The 15,196-nt window shown below is 37.5% G+C and overlaps 1 long non-coding RNA gene across 1 annotated transcript in view; it reads right to left on the bottom strand.

Moving 5' to 3' along the window:
• Window positions 1–15,196, bottom strand: part of LOC114017668 (uncharacterized) — a 451,432-nt gene that overhangs the window by 318,959 nt on the left and 117,277 nt on the right. Inside the window, exon 2 of the long non-coding RNA XR_008735044.1 lies at window positions 2,020–2,081. This is a non-coding gene — a long non-coding RNA (uncharacterized LOC114017668). The remainder of the gene's footprint in view (window positions 1–2,019; window positions 2,082–15,196) is intronic.

Here is a 15,196-nt window from a genome sequence, read left to right as displayed (position 1 = left end):
AAGAAAAATGGCCTCAGTATGGGACATGCAAAATAAAAACTTGTTAAATTCTGTAACAGATTTTTCTCATCACCTGCTTTATTTGAAAACACTTTCTTTAAAAACAGTTAAGTCTGTGACACACACTTTTGTAATCTGAAGTCTGAAACCTGCTAACGCTTTCAGAGCCATTGCCTGTTAAGTATTAGTTCTTTTTACTTCAGAGGGACAATCAACATGCACAAAGCTTAACATGTGTCCAGTTATTTTGCAGGGTCACAGCCCACATGAAACAACTTCTAGAGAAAAGGACGCAGGTAAGGTTTGGGTTGTCCTGCCAGTATCTCTCTGAGACCAAAACCAACAGTAGCTCATCACTTCATGGCTATTTAGAGGGTGACTCTACTGCAACAAAATCCAGTGGAGGACATCTGTTACCCTCACACCTCATCAAGGGACTTTTTTATTTGCTTGTTTCTGCTATGACTGTCAGGTGCCCACTGATCTAAGTCATGGTCAGACATGTCATTTTGCAAGCATGACAAAGCATATTCAAAAGTTAGTTACAGCTGCACTGGGCTTTTTCATGAGAGGCAAAAACGTAAATGTTCTGTTTCATGATGGTACTGATTCACATCATGTCCTCAGTGAAGGTCCAGAGCAGAGAGATGCAAAAATGTCTCTTAAGGTACTTTACTGAGAAGAGCATGGTTTTATAGACACCCTCCAAAACCCATTGGGGAAGACTGAAAATGCCCAGAGATCAGAATTTTTCTCTGGAGATCCCTATCCCTTTACTGACTGCAGAGGAAGTCCAGCACAACTTATCTCCTGTCTTAGGCACCTTGAACAAGGACCTAAAGCCAAGACGATGGGTCAAGATCCTGCAGAGGACTTAGCAAATAGGAACAGGTCTTTGGCAGCCTTCCCACATGAGCTGAAGTACTTGGGCTGTCTATGTCTCAATTTCTTGTGTGTGAAAAAAGGATAACGTTACTGCCCCAACTCACAAGGGCACAATAAACACATTAATGATTATTATGCCCTCTGAAAATATGTTAATGAAGGTTGTAAGTATAAGCACCATCATTAGAAATGTTTCTATGCATTTATTTTCACTTACCAGCTCTCTCTGCTTTGCAGAGCTCCCTTAGACGCAAGCTTGCAGCAGAACTTGGAATGACCCTCAACCCATGCCCACTAGAAACTTTAGAGCATTTGTGAGAAAGGGCTCAGCTGATGCACCTTCATAGCAACACAGATGTGATTCTGCTTGGCGGGAGCAATCCCCACTTGGCTGACATCCGCAGAGGATGATGACAGATGCTTCTGGTTTTATTTCTTTAATTATGTTTCACATGCACTGTAATTTCTTAGAGTCTCCTCAGCTGCTAAATTCCATTACCACCTCCATTCCCTGACGGTTCCCCTTGGCACAACAAATATAACTGCAAAAGAGGACACAAGGGACATCAACCCCAGTGTGCAAAAGGCTTCTGTAATGACCGCGTAGCATACCCTGCTCAGCTTCAGCAGATGAGTGTACCAAGCAGAGCCTGCTCTCCAGCCCCAGAAAACAATTCCGTAAAAGCCTTACAACCGTGCCATTTTCCACCTCACTTTTCCTGCGCCATTTCACATAAGGGAGAATGCTGTACCACAGTGACATCGCTTTTCCTCATGGGGCATTTAAAAGCAAAAAGATTACAATTAAAATCCTTTAAAAGGATATTACTAGTTAACTCTGAAACAGAGCAGGGAGCTAAAAATGGATTCCCCACCCCAAGAACCCCTTCTCTGATTTCACCTTAAGGCTGAAAAATCACAGCATTTGATATAGCGTGCATAAAGAGATTCAAGTTGTAGAGTACATTCACCAGAGAGTGAGAAAGACAAGGGAAAACGCAAATATTGGACTAGTCCTTACTCTGGACTACAAGATCAGGCACATATAACTCCAGTGAAAAATAACTGGTTTACAGCTAAAAGCACAAACAGAAGAAACCTTGACTGAGGGCAAAACAATAACATGAACATTACCTTAGAAATTCACAGCCTAGTCATTCATTCGAAAGATCGCTTCAAAGCAGCTGGTTCAGACTCTGGAAATTAAAATAATAATAAAAATATAATTAAGATAAATACATTTATTATTATAATAATTCTGGAAGATCTTATAGTAAGTGTTAATAAAAAACCAATCTTCCCCTTCATGTAGCCCCATGCCTGCTCAAGAAAACACGACAGATCTGCAGTAAGGACACATGGGCATTAGGAGAACCCTAACTAGTTTAGCAGATACATTAGCAGAGGTGCATGGTTAGTTTACCAACAGATAATTGCTTCTCCCCCCTTCTCTAAATATGATAAAAAATAAATTATTTAAAAATAAAAGACATTTAGAATAATAGCCCTGCAAATGCATAGTATTTATTTCCTTTTTCATCATCCATAGTTTATGGCATTGTTTGGGTTTTGACGCCCTTTTTTTATTTTTTTCCTCCTGCAGTTTACTTAGTATTAGGCTTGCACTGATCTCATCAATAAGAAATGAATTTTGGTAACTTTCAAACCCACTATATTATTTTTCCTTTTATTTGTAGTGAGTTTTTCTTCTCTCAGTGGTATTACTGCAATAAGTCAGTCATTATTTCTTTATGTTTTCCCTCCTTTCTTTAGTATTTCATTTCCCTTTACAGCACATCTCGTGATCACAAAGAAAACAGAGACACTTATTTCTTTTAACAGTTGAAATTGCTGCAAGTGATTTAACTGTCATTTAATCTGATTCCTCTCTTCTGTCTGTGGAGAAATATGTTTAATGTACTGGAAATTATGTTAATAAGGAAAAGCATTATCTCATTTAATGAAATAAATATACAAATATTTCAAAATAAAATAAAGAGGCAATCTTCACTGAGGAAAAAATGTCTCTTATGGTTTGCATAAAATAAACAAATGAGAAAAATTAATGAATACATTGAAATATACTGACAAAAATTATGCCTAAACTCAAAAGGGAAAAAAATAAAAGAGAAGGTGACTGAATTGCATCTCACCTAATCAAATGCTTTTTGAGAAAACAGAGAAGCAAGCTTAAAGGATCAGAGTACAAATTATTTTTTAAAAATCATTTTATTACCCTAGGCTAAACTTTTTTCCCCTCCTTTAAAAAGCCATCAGTTTTTCTGCTTTTTTTTATTTTCTTCAGTCAGTGTTGAAATAATATTTATTGTTTAATGACTGCAATTGCTTCATCCTTTAATTATCTTTGATCCTTTGCCACACAACATATTTAATTTATGGCAGAGAACTTTGAACTCCTCTGATTTAGTTAATCGTAACAGTCAATAACTCTATTTCTAAGCTTTTACATTATGAAGTATGTAACTAGTATGCACTAAGGTTAAACAAATATTGTTAGTGGTGAGAGAAAAACTTGTAGCAATTATGTAATAAAAGCATGACCACTGCAACAGAAACACATAATTAGCTATTTAATTACAGACATCAAAACAAACTAAAGATGTCAATAAAAAAAAAAATCTTCTGTGACAAACCGTTTTTATTTCCCTATTCTGCAATTCTAGATCTTAATGTATTTCTTTATGTTTTCTTGTTTTTCAGAAATAAACAGCGCAAACCAAAAAGATATTCAGTGTCAGCTGCTTGGGTGCGACTGTGGTAGAAATTTGATTAAAACCTGGGTTTACTTTTTCATGGGCAAGAATTAATGCCTTAAATCCGTCCAACAGTGGATTGTTTTTAAACTCCCCTTTAAAAAGAACCAGCAGCAATGGGTATGCTGTGTTGCAAATTCATTTGGGCTGTTTCAGTCATTTATGTCACATACCTTCTCAAGGTATTTTCTATGTGCACTAGTTTATCTTTTTGATATGCACCCCCCACCCCCACCCCCCCCTTCTTACAAAGTGCTACAGAGCATAACACTACCAGCTCAGCCACTTCTGCTACCGAGAACAACTAGCAAAAGCATGAACCGAGAACAACTAGCAAAAGCATGATGTGTAAAGATCTCAAGCTACTTTCTTACTTGAAATATGTAGGTTTACTTTCCTACAGTTCTCCCTTTGGTTTAGGGACTTGCGAATCTGAATTTGAGCAGGGCAGAAGCTATGCAGTGAATGTTTTGGGTTAGTATAAACAGGTTGCCTTTCTATTTTAAAAAAGCATCTAAAAATCCTTGCAGTGAAATTCTGAATCCACTGAATTCAGTAACAAAACCCTTAGCAGCTTCAGTGGGGATTTCAGCCCCTGTTTCCAGAGGCTCTCTTAGTCCTGAAATATGCACGGGGAAAAACACTAATCTAGACATGCCACTCCTTACAAAAATCTTCCATCTTGAGGTCCTACACCTGATTCATCTTGATTGGATGCTTAAGCTGCCTGTAATCATTACATCAGATAAAAAGCAAATCATACAGAAAGTGCTTGCTCTGAAATGTAGAGTGTAATTCATGTAAAAAAAGTAATCCATTTAAACAAATTTAGATTCACTGATGTTTTTATATATATACACATACATATACACAAAACCAGCCTCTGTATGAATACCAGGATTTGGTTTTAATGATATACATTCTCTTCCTTCTAAATTTCAATTCTACAGAAAATATTCCCTACAGCTTTTGTGATCGTGGTTTACAGAGATATTTAGGAGAGAATAACCCTGTATATTCACAGTTTTATTTTTCTAATTCGAGGTTTACAGGGCATTTAAAAACAAAGCCCTAAACCCCATTGTATTTCTTTTATAACTAGAGTGAAGAATGTTCGGCAGTACAAATGAATTAGGAAATTACTCTCCTGCCGTGAAAAAACATCACACTGTTAACATGCAGATATGCACGCAAAAAACCCCCACTAATTCAATAAGATGAGAAAGTAGGAGGTTTAGTATAAAACCCTCTCCACTTCAGTAAAGTGAACGTCAATATCTGACAGCAGTAACTTGCCCTACAAAGATGCAATGCATCCTTGAGAAGCCAAACGCAAAATGCGGAGACCTTTGATGTGCAGGAGCGGTACGGCTACCTCTCGCCATTATCGTTCACTGACACAGGCAGGGCTGGGCAGAAGTACCCGTGGGCCTGCTGTGGGCTGAAGCCAGAGTTAAGCCCTTGAAGGAAGAGAGCCCCTGCCCCAACAGCATCTATTCTAAGAGTTTGCCCCAAGTTGGAAAGAGCGGATCAGCAAGTGGCACCTGCAGACTGGGGCAACCCAGCAAGGGAGTGTTTCAGAGCACCTCCAGGTCCTGCCTGCACCACGCCAAAACTGGCTCCAGTCTCCAAAGCACTCCGGATTAAACCCACAAATTTAGCAGGTTGAAAAGTTACAACAATCCCATATATTCCTGTTGTAACAATACTCAAGGGGGCTGGATCAGACGACTGAAGTACTGACAATTTTGATTCCAATGTCTTTTGAGTGATCAAAAGACTATTGACATGAGCAAAGCATCTTGTCAAGTTACAAAGAAAGAAACCCCGAATCCTCTTGTTTAAAAGCATCTGTTTTTAAGCAGAGCACTTTAAACTTGCATCTAAAAAATACCTGTAAGCTCTGCCTGACACAAACCTGAATTTTTTCCCACTCAAGATTCTGAAAGAAAGAAATCCTTTTTTTTTTCAAAAGGATATTTCTAATGTGAAAGCTTGATCTTTTTTAAGCAAAATCAAGTAGGTTGAAGTTCCTAAAATCAACACCTCTTCTGTTTTTCTTTTGTCTTTGTTTTTTTTTTTTTTTTAAGATCTTTGTCTTTTTTCCAACTTCTGGTTCTATTCTTGATAGGGAAAAAAAAAAAAAAAAAGGTGGAAGGAAAAGGCAAACGTGCTTAAGGTGGTATTCAGCAATAAATTTGACTACAAGGACTTTTTTTACTGAACACACTTAAAATACTGAATTTCAGCCATCTTGCATATTAAGCTTTCTCGGTTTAAGGCTAAATACGGATGAAATCAAACCCAGGACTTATTCCTTACATCTGCAGAGGAAATCTACAAATATAGCCCTTTTCTGCCCATGCTGTGAATGAAAATACAACCCCTCCTTGATGAGTACAGCTTCCACCATCTTTTAGGATCCATAAACTTGTCAAGAAAAAGGATGGCACAGACAGATCTTCGCAACCACATCTCCAACTCTGTTCATCTTTCAGCCCATCACACTCCCTTTGCGGTCTAGAAGACAGCAATGCTGTGAAAGCAGATGTCTGCAGCCTCCCTACACAGAGAAAAGTGCTCCTACTCCTTTGCGGACAGCCCAGCTGGAAGCACAAGGCAGCACTTGCCACTATGCAATTTCTGTGGCAAGTTGCTAATTGCACCTAAGATGTATGCGTATTTTCTTTAACACTGGGGGCAATACGGACCATAACCACACAGATTTAATGCTTTGTGCCTGTTGCCAGACCTGAAGATGAAACTGCCAGTGTGCCTTGCGGTATGTGTAAGCACAGTTCCTTGCTCCTGTTACTCTTTCAGACCTTTTGGCTCCTGTAGATTGAACACACTGCTGCAACGCAGTCTGCAACAGCAACACAGGGACTGAAAGCTAAAAGTAAAGAGCTAACAGTATCTTATGTACTGCTGAAGTTTCTCCTGCCTCTTTCATGTAATTCCTTTAGCCTTTTATCAGTCTTTTTAAACATATTTGAATTTATTTGATTTTCACATTTTCTCCCTCTGTTTTCCTTTAATGAAAAGAATTAATTTATGTACCTTTGAAGAAGCTCTCTGCTTTCCCACAATGCAATAAGGCCATTTTTTTCCTCAAAACGGGAGTCATAATTTTCAACCTTGAACCTCAGTAATGTGCACAAATACTGAATCTAGAAAATCAAGTAGGTGCTTGAAACCAGAAGATAGAAATGCACCTCTTCGAGCAGTAATGCAGAATTTGAATACTGACCTGTCAACACTGTACCTCTTCACCCAACCTGTTTGTTTGCTTGGTTTTTAGTATTTTTATTTCTTGAAGTACACATTTTCGCAAACTACATTGTACCGCTTCCATCTTCTCTACAGAAATACAGCATTAACCCAGCAATACTGGAATTTCAACAGAGAATTTAGGAAATGGAGGAAGAGCAAACATATATGGCGCCCAAACTTTGCAGGCCTATTTCAGTCACATTATGCAGACTGCAAATATTGCTTCATTTGATTCGCTTCAAAGACAGCATTTGTAATCAACTCAGCAGAACCAAAGCAGTAAGGTGTGCCAAGTAGCTTTTTTTTAAATCCCTCTCCTTTTCCAAAAGTGACAACTGATACAGATGTCTCAAAACCTCCAGCATCCTTGATACCCATTTCAAAGAGATATCGACAGCTGAAGATGAAACTTCTACACCCTTCTTCCACTGAGTATTCTCAAAGATGCTTAAGAGTGAAAGCAAATGCAGGACACAGCCTTCCACTAGTTGAGACCATTATAAAGCACAGTATGGCTTCTATTAGAGAAATTTTTTTTTCTTTCCTATAGATTTCCACACTGATTTATTAAATTGTGACAACTTTGGGTCAAGACACAAGTTACAATGTATATCTATAAATAAATAAATATTGGTTTTTTCCCCATAAAGCCAGGCTTTCTGCTTTCTTGTTCTTCATAGAAGGCACTTGTGGTCACGTTGGCCAGGCTGGAAATTAACCAGGGATTTTACGCTTCACCCTTCAAGACTTCTCTGTTTCTCTTGCAGCAATTGCAAGGGCAGTAAGTATGTATGTATTATCCAGCACTGACGATTCAAGCTGAAGACACCTCATCATCCCACAAGAATGTACCCCATAACAGAAACCAGAAGAAACTATCCATGGAGTATTCAGTGCTCAAACACAGAAGCAGATGAGCAGGAGCAAGACAGATGCTCTCAACATGAGTAATGACAGAGTTCCTGGTCTGCCAAATGAGCTTTTGTCCTTCCTTATCATTCTAACAAGTCAACCTGGGAAACCATCTGCAAAACTGAGAACAAGTAGCTTTTTTTTTTGGTGAAATGTGTTAAAAAACACTTCCTCACAACTTTGGGAGTAACTAGACATAGCTATTATAGTGTTTTCCAGGTAGCCCTTTTCAAGAATCTACCCTTGTGCAGAATATTTTTCAGGTTATGAAAACAGCCATAACATCTAAATTTAGGTAAGTAGTCTTGTCTGGAGACTTGTAAGCATCCCTATTTCCAGTTTTTCATGAAACTTGAAGTGTCCCCTGCTTCTCATCCACTCAGAAACTACAAACAGGTAAGTTTCGTTGTGCCATCTCTAGCGCACCTATACCCGATCATTCCTTACTAGAATCCAGTGAAAAGATGCTTACAAATACAATTAAATGTTTTCAGACTTCAAACACTGTTCAGCATTAGTCCCACTGAAGTACTAGAGCAAGGTTAAGGCAGATTTTCCCCTTAGCATTATTTTTTTTCCCCTTTTCCAGTTGACTTCCATATGGATAGCAACAGTCCATTGTCAGGCAATAAAATCAGAACATCAGAGATAGCCTAACTAGAATGCAATTTATCACTGTAGTATTCCAGTATATAGAATTTCTATTCCTTAAATAAATATATTTCTTTAAAGTGTCAACATAACCAAGAAATCTGATCTTCTAGACAATATTCCAGGCTTGATGCATTTTTATTGCTCTCCAGTAATGAAGTTTTAACTCTTGATATATTCTTCCTATTTAACTGCCATTTCCACAAAACTAAAATGATCAATTTCCAAAGTTGGTTCAGCCACAGCCATGACATTCTGCAAAAGAATGTGCCCAGGTGTTTCTGAAAGCGCCTGCCATTATGCTTCAACAGGGGAGAGAAGCTGGGAGAATAAAGAACATATTTAAATGCATAACAGAATTGAGGCTATAAATTCATCTCGCACTAGTTGCACATGTAAATAAAGCGTACCATATAACTTTTTTTCTGTATTTGCAGTTTGCAAACTAAGTACTAGTATTATGTAAAGCTCCCATGTGGTGTAAAAGCCATTGCTCTATTAACTTCAGTGAGTCGCCCTTATATACACTCTAGATTTAATGATGATAACTTCTATTCAAAGTTATGACTACAGAAAGAGATTTGAATGAACAACTTCTATCACATTTATACTTGTCATTTGGGATTAGCTAATCCCAGATCAACTCTGTACATAATATATAATTTCATATCAACAATATCACCCTGAAAATGTGTCTCACTTCTTCTAGCAGTTTCCCAAGTTAAGCATTTTTGTCCTGCTAATGAACCTTTTGTTACAGTGAATATGATTCAGCCAGGAATTTAATGCATGTAAATGTAATGACATAAGAGCATTACATAACCACTCTCCTACAGGCGTTTATACAGTGCAGAACATAATGAAGCCAGACTATAAGTGATGCATATACCTGCAAGAGAAAAGTAGCATTTTTTAATTTAGTGAACTGCTATAAATAACAATATGTCGAGAAATTGTTTCAAATGCTTTAAAATGCTTGGAGAACAGGGTCAGTCGATATGCTGCTGAATTGTTAAATCTAAAAGAAAAGGACAGCTAAAAGATTAGAAGGTACTTCCTACTTTCTAAGAAATTTAAGGAGAAAAGCTGTAATAGAATCTAGGAAAAACCCCAAATACACCCACCCCATCCTACATTAGAAAATGTTCTTGCTACTTTTTTCCTCTGATTTTGGAATCAAATATGCCTGCAACAAGAATTTGAAGAGTCAGGACCAGATTCTGAAGCTGACTTCTCACATCAGAATACTTCATTTTACATCAGCTGGCTCACTGGACTTACACCTAGCAAATACCAACTCCCACTATGAAGGAAACAAGCAAGTCTTGCAACTTTTCCAATGCTATGTTTCGCCTCTGTGTACCTGCTTAAAATATAAGAAACTCAGTCTTTATAGAATAAGACCTGCATTAAATTATTCCATCTTTGTCCTCTTCTGTCCCTTCCCTTCAAATGCACAGACAGCTTTACAAGAGCAAGAAAAGGTAGCGTGTACCCAACATTCGGCTGCGGGAACAGCTTGGGAAATACAACCATGTCCGAAAAACAGTTAGCCTAGTTGTTTACATTTACAGAACTGAAAAGAACAACTGTTCATCTTGCATAATTCCTGCATTTACCTGAAACAACACTGTAATTTCAAGTAGAGTTCCTAAAACATTTTGTGCTATGATTATTTATGTTATCCTGAGTAAGAAATACTCCTCTTGTCATATGTATAAATAAATTAGCGTATAAGCAGACATTAAAGTGTCTCTATTTTGCATACAACCGCCTCTCTATTTCCCCCTATCGACTCTGTGTTTGACAGAAGGAATTTCACCTCTGCCCACTCATTCTCATTCTGGTACCAGTGAACTCAAGGCAAAGAACTCACAACTTCTTACTGAAATGAAATTATACTACAGAAATTCCTTCTGAATTTTGCAGATCTTCTAACTTGTTGTAGAAATATGCAAACCAGATATTTTTGAGTATTGTAAAAATCCAATATTAAAGATGCTTAACATTATTAATTCTTTATTATTATTTATTTGCTTGTTTTATTTATTTATTTAGCTAGAATCAAAGCCCATCATTTTAAAACAGTCTTTCAATATGATAAGCCAAAATGCTGGAAATAAGGTCTGTACAAAACCTCCAGCTGTATCACAAATAAAACCATGGCAAAGTAACATTTAAGACCCTCGAAGTGAGACAGCTCAGAGTGAAGGCTCAGTAGTGTTGTGAAAAAGGTACTATACTACAATTAATTTCTTTTCCTCCAAAAGTATTTAAATAAAGAAGCAATTAATGTCATAGAAGTTCTATTTGGAATACAGAAGCAGATAGCACAAACTAATTTGTCATATGAACTGATAATGTTTGCACAGCATTTAAAAAGGAAGCAAAGGATACAAGTTGCCAAACTCTTGGGATCCATGTATAACTTGGACTTTTTATCATGTATATTTCATTGCCATGTAACTCTTCCTTCCCAGCTGATACATTATAATATACTGCTAAAAAGCACAGTATAGATTTTTCAGATCCACAGCACTATATATGTCAATTTTAGAAGTGTTTTTATGCAGGTACCCACCTGCATATTTCAGAAGCTGCTCAGAGGTCCTCACATTTGCACATTTTGGGCACTAGGAATGATCCCCGCAAGTCGATTCACACAACAGATCAACGAGTTTCTTCCAGAGTAACTTCTTTCAAATTACACAGAAGTAAGATAGCATTTCATCAGCCCCAAGGGCAGATTCGAACTTGGGCTGCAGGTATTTACAGGCCTTAGACGTAATGAATACCGTATCAAAACAAGTTCACGCCATGTTGTGAGGCTGTATAGTTCCGATCCTGATAAAATATATAACGTCTGGTATAAGTAATTATTTTGTTGATTTTATACCTTATCCCATTTTGCTTGTATATACAGTGTTAAAAGCTAATATATTATTCAGTAGCTATAAAGGGCCTTTTCTAGTCTTTTCAGTGGTGTTATTGTCTTTCACATCCTGTCAGAGCATTAAGATGTCATATAACTTTGCAACAATTTACTGCACAAACCAATGTGCACTTCACTAATATTATACAGATGACTAAGTATGCTGGCATTACTTTACTAAAATACATGCTTTAACAGTCTGCCCAAAGCGTGGGCTAAAACACCAATTGCAACTATGGTAGGAACAAAAGAAAGGAAGCATGTTGCTTTTGAAAAATGATTGCTTAATCCAGTCTCTTCAGTCACACATAAAAATCAGTCTCTCAAATCTCAAAACTGAAGTGCACAGGACAGTGTGCCTGCATCTGTGTATAGTGATCTGTTTCCACTTCATAGTGCTGCACAGCCAGACCAGACAAAGCTACAGGCTCTCCCTAAATGCAAGCACTAGAACTGTTGCAAAAGAGTTATTTTAAACACTAGCATCACTGGGATAACTCCCAGCTATTTCCTTCTTGCAATGGACCACTTCTATATTTGCATATAGGGTTGCAAAATTCCACGTTTTATTTTTTTTTGAAAGTAAGAAACTGTCAGTACCCTGTCACAGTAATATATATATATATATATATATATACACACAGATTTTGAATTGCCATGTGTACCGTCTAGCCCAAACAAACCATTTAAAAATATAAAAATCACTTTTTACAGACTGTTTGTGACATCTTTTTAAACGAGGTAACATAGAACAAACCCATGATGCAACTGCATGGGCTGGGGGGCTGTGACTGGCAATCTTGATGCTTCTCCAATAAAAATAAACAGTAACACCACAATGATAGGCCTCCCTTTAAGAAAATGCCAAGAATATTTTCTATCTTATAGAATATTTGCATCAATCATGTACCTGTAGCTTTTACAGTGAGCTGAACTATTACAAGATTGATGATAAGCTCAAACACAATACTTGACCTAAATACATTATGTAGCAGTAGATGCCTGTTAAGTAGGTCAGCACGGGCTCTTAAAAGTTATGCAAAACTTATTGCTGCCACACAGCCAGCATGTCACTAGTCGAGAAGTATGAGAATCAATTTTATAGGCTGGAGGAAATCTCTTCTCATCATATGAAAATCTGTTTCGCCATACTTAAACTGTCTTAAATACCAGAATATGCTGCTTGTCATATGTCTTTAGGCCTCCAGATGAAATAAAAGTGAGGTGGGCAACCGATGAAAAGCCTAACAATCCTGAGGATGATCCTGAGGTTCAAATACATGGAAAAATTCTCTTTGAAAATAATTGTTCAAATAAATATTTTCCATTCTTGCAGTCAAATAAATTGTGATTTATGGGATGCTTCAGACAAGCCTGTCAAGCTAAGGAAGTCTGTATTTAGTACTGATTAATCAGAGATAGCTATATTACCCTGCCTTGATCTTGGAAGCTCTTAAGCAGCACGGCGTAGAGAGGGCAACTGTACAGAGACGTACCTGTTGCAGTACCCATGTGTGAGGCCGTATAACCACACAGCGAGAGTATCAAACTTGTTAAAATGAACTGGAAACCACTTACCCATCCCTTTCTAAACACGTCTGTGCACTAAGGAGCAGAGATAGGACATGCCTTGCACAATGAGGGATGTCTCCTGACAGAGGAAGGATACATTGCGGTGGGAGGTTTTAATCTCACATTATGAACAAAAGTACCCTTTTGGCATTTTTTGACTTAAAAGCCAGTAAGGTCCGCTCTGCACTAAGCTATCAGCCACCTGTATGTTCATGCATGACTGAGCTTCTAGAGGAGGCAAAGTCTAGCCAGATTCTAGAGGCTCATGTTACCTAACTCCAAACTTCTATAATGTCTAGACTGAGCTGAATTCATAGCTTTCATCCACTGGGTATCCTCCCGATATCAATCTGTGATGGCAAAACAGAGACCGAGTCATTAGTGCCTCAAAACAGACTATCCTGGGCCTGCCTTTCAACGTCGTAAAATAAAAGCCCAGGAAACCAGGATTTTCAGACCCTGTTTCTGTCTCTCATCAATTTCAAAGGGTTGCCATGATACTCACCATGCCATGCTTTCATATACATTTATCCTTATGTGCAAGCAGGCACAGCCATGAAGTTGTGGTCACATTGCTGTGTGCTATGTATAACCTTCTTCCTATAAAGAAGCCTGTTCTAGACAAGCACACATTAGTGAGTGAGGACTTACACGCCAGATCTTTGCATTTCCTCTAACTTTACCAAGCAACTTACTGACAGATGTCAATGCAAAAATAGGCTATTTACCAGTAACAAGGATGTTAAAAAAAAAAAATATCTGTGATAAAAGTGACTTTTTTTCAGAAGAGAGAGCAAACCGGCTGTAGAAGTCCGTCTTGAAAAAGTAAATCTCATGAAGGCTTTCCACCAGCCTCTCAGTAACATGGTTCATGTATGCAAGTCGCATAGTTTAGTTAGCATTTAACTCAGAAGCTTTTCCTTTGAGACAAGTGATTATTTTCTTTTTCTGTCTGACCTAGTGAATACTGCAATGCTCCACTATACTGTATTTGTGCCCTGCAGGCAGTAATGTCCCACCAACTTTCCACCGAATGCTCATAACGCAAGGCAAAATAAGAAAAAAAAAAAGAGTATTATCTTGCATATTGAAAACAAATACACGCTATTGTGTTTCTTCTTTTATTGTTTTGTTATTCCATCATTATTCACCACAGTTCTTTCCTTCATTTGCAGAGTTTGGGTTTTAATGTAATGGCCATTCAATAAAAATGTTGCTTTTAAGGGTTTGCATATCATCCCATTTTCTCTTCAACCCTTCAGCAACCATATGGCAAGCAATCAGGTCTGCAATCACTAGGTCCATATTATGTAGAGCATGATTTCAGCATTATGCTATTACCCATCTGTTTCTGTAGAAAAAGACATGAACCCTTGTATAAGAGGTCAGTGGTTTCATTGCACACTGTATTCCAGAAATCTATCTCTGTTCACTTGAGATCACTTTCGTGATTTACTGTAGTCTTTTAGGCCAGGTTTGGGGTTTTTTTTCTTTTTTTTTTCTTTATTTTTTTTCTTAAACACAGACAATCAGCAGAAATTTTCTGTCTGTTGTATTAAATTATTTGTAACTGTCATTCTGTGCACTTATGCTCTATTAGTTAAAGATGTTCTCCTGAGATCTTCTTAAATAAGAGACACAAAACGAGACAGGAAGGCTCACCTATTTTCATTTGTTTAACAGATTACTCCAGGAATAATGAGGTTTGCTATTCAGCATTAATTCAGTTATGAACTAGTAAAAATTGTCTCTTTTGCTTTGTTTCTTTGGTTTCAGCAATCCAAAATATGCAAATAGGTATTTGGCTTTCTGTAGAAGAGGAATGCACTACAAAAGTACAGACATAATGGTAATGTCATTTTTTAATTTGACCTAGTAGTTGAATTCTGCCCACAACAAAAGACAAGTCAATGAACTTGAGCTGTAGCCTATCAAGCTTATAAAAGGAAAAAGGGGGGTGGAGTGGTGGTAGGGGGGGGTGGAGAAAAGAAAAAAAAATAATAGTTAAATAGTAAGGAATTTAACTGCAGGCCATGCTGCTAACCATAGCATGTAACTGGACAGTTTAGCTGCTTACTATCCTATCACCATAAAGCCTCTGCCACGATAAAGAAATACAAAAACCTCTCCAAAATAAAATTCAACATCCCTTAAGTGTTATACTATTCAGAGCTCATACAACATATTTAACTGGATA

The sequence above is a fragment of the Falco cherrug genome, chromosome 13 (assembly GCF_023634085.1).
Source record: "Falco cherrug isolate bFalChe1 chromosome 13, bFalChe1.pri, whole genome shotgun sequence".
NCBI lineage: Eukaryota > Metazoa > Chordata > Aves > Falconiformes > Falconidae > Falco > Falco cherrug.
Note: the sequence above shows the minus strand (reverse complement) of the source record. Positions and strands in the feature narration are given on the sequence as shown.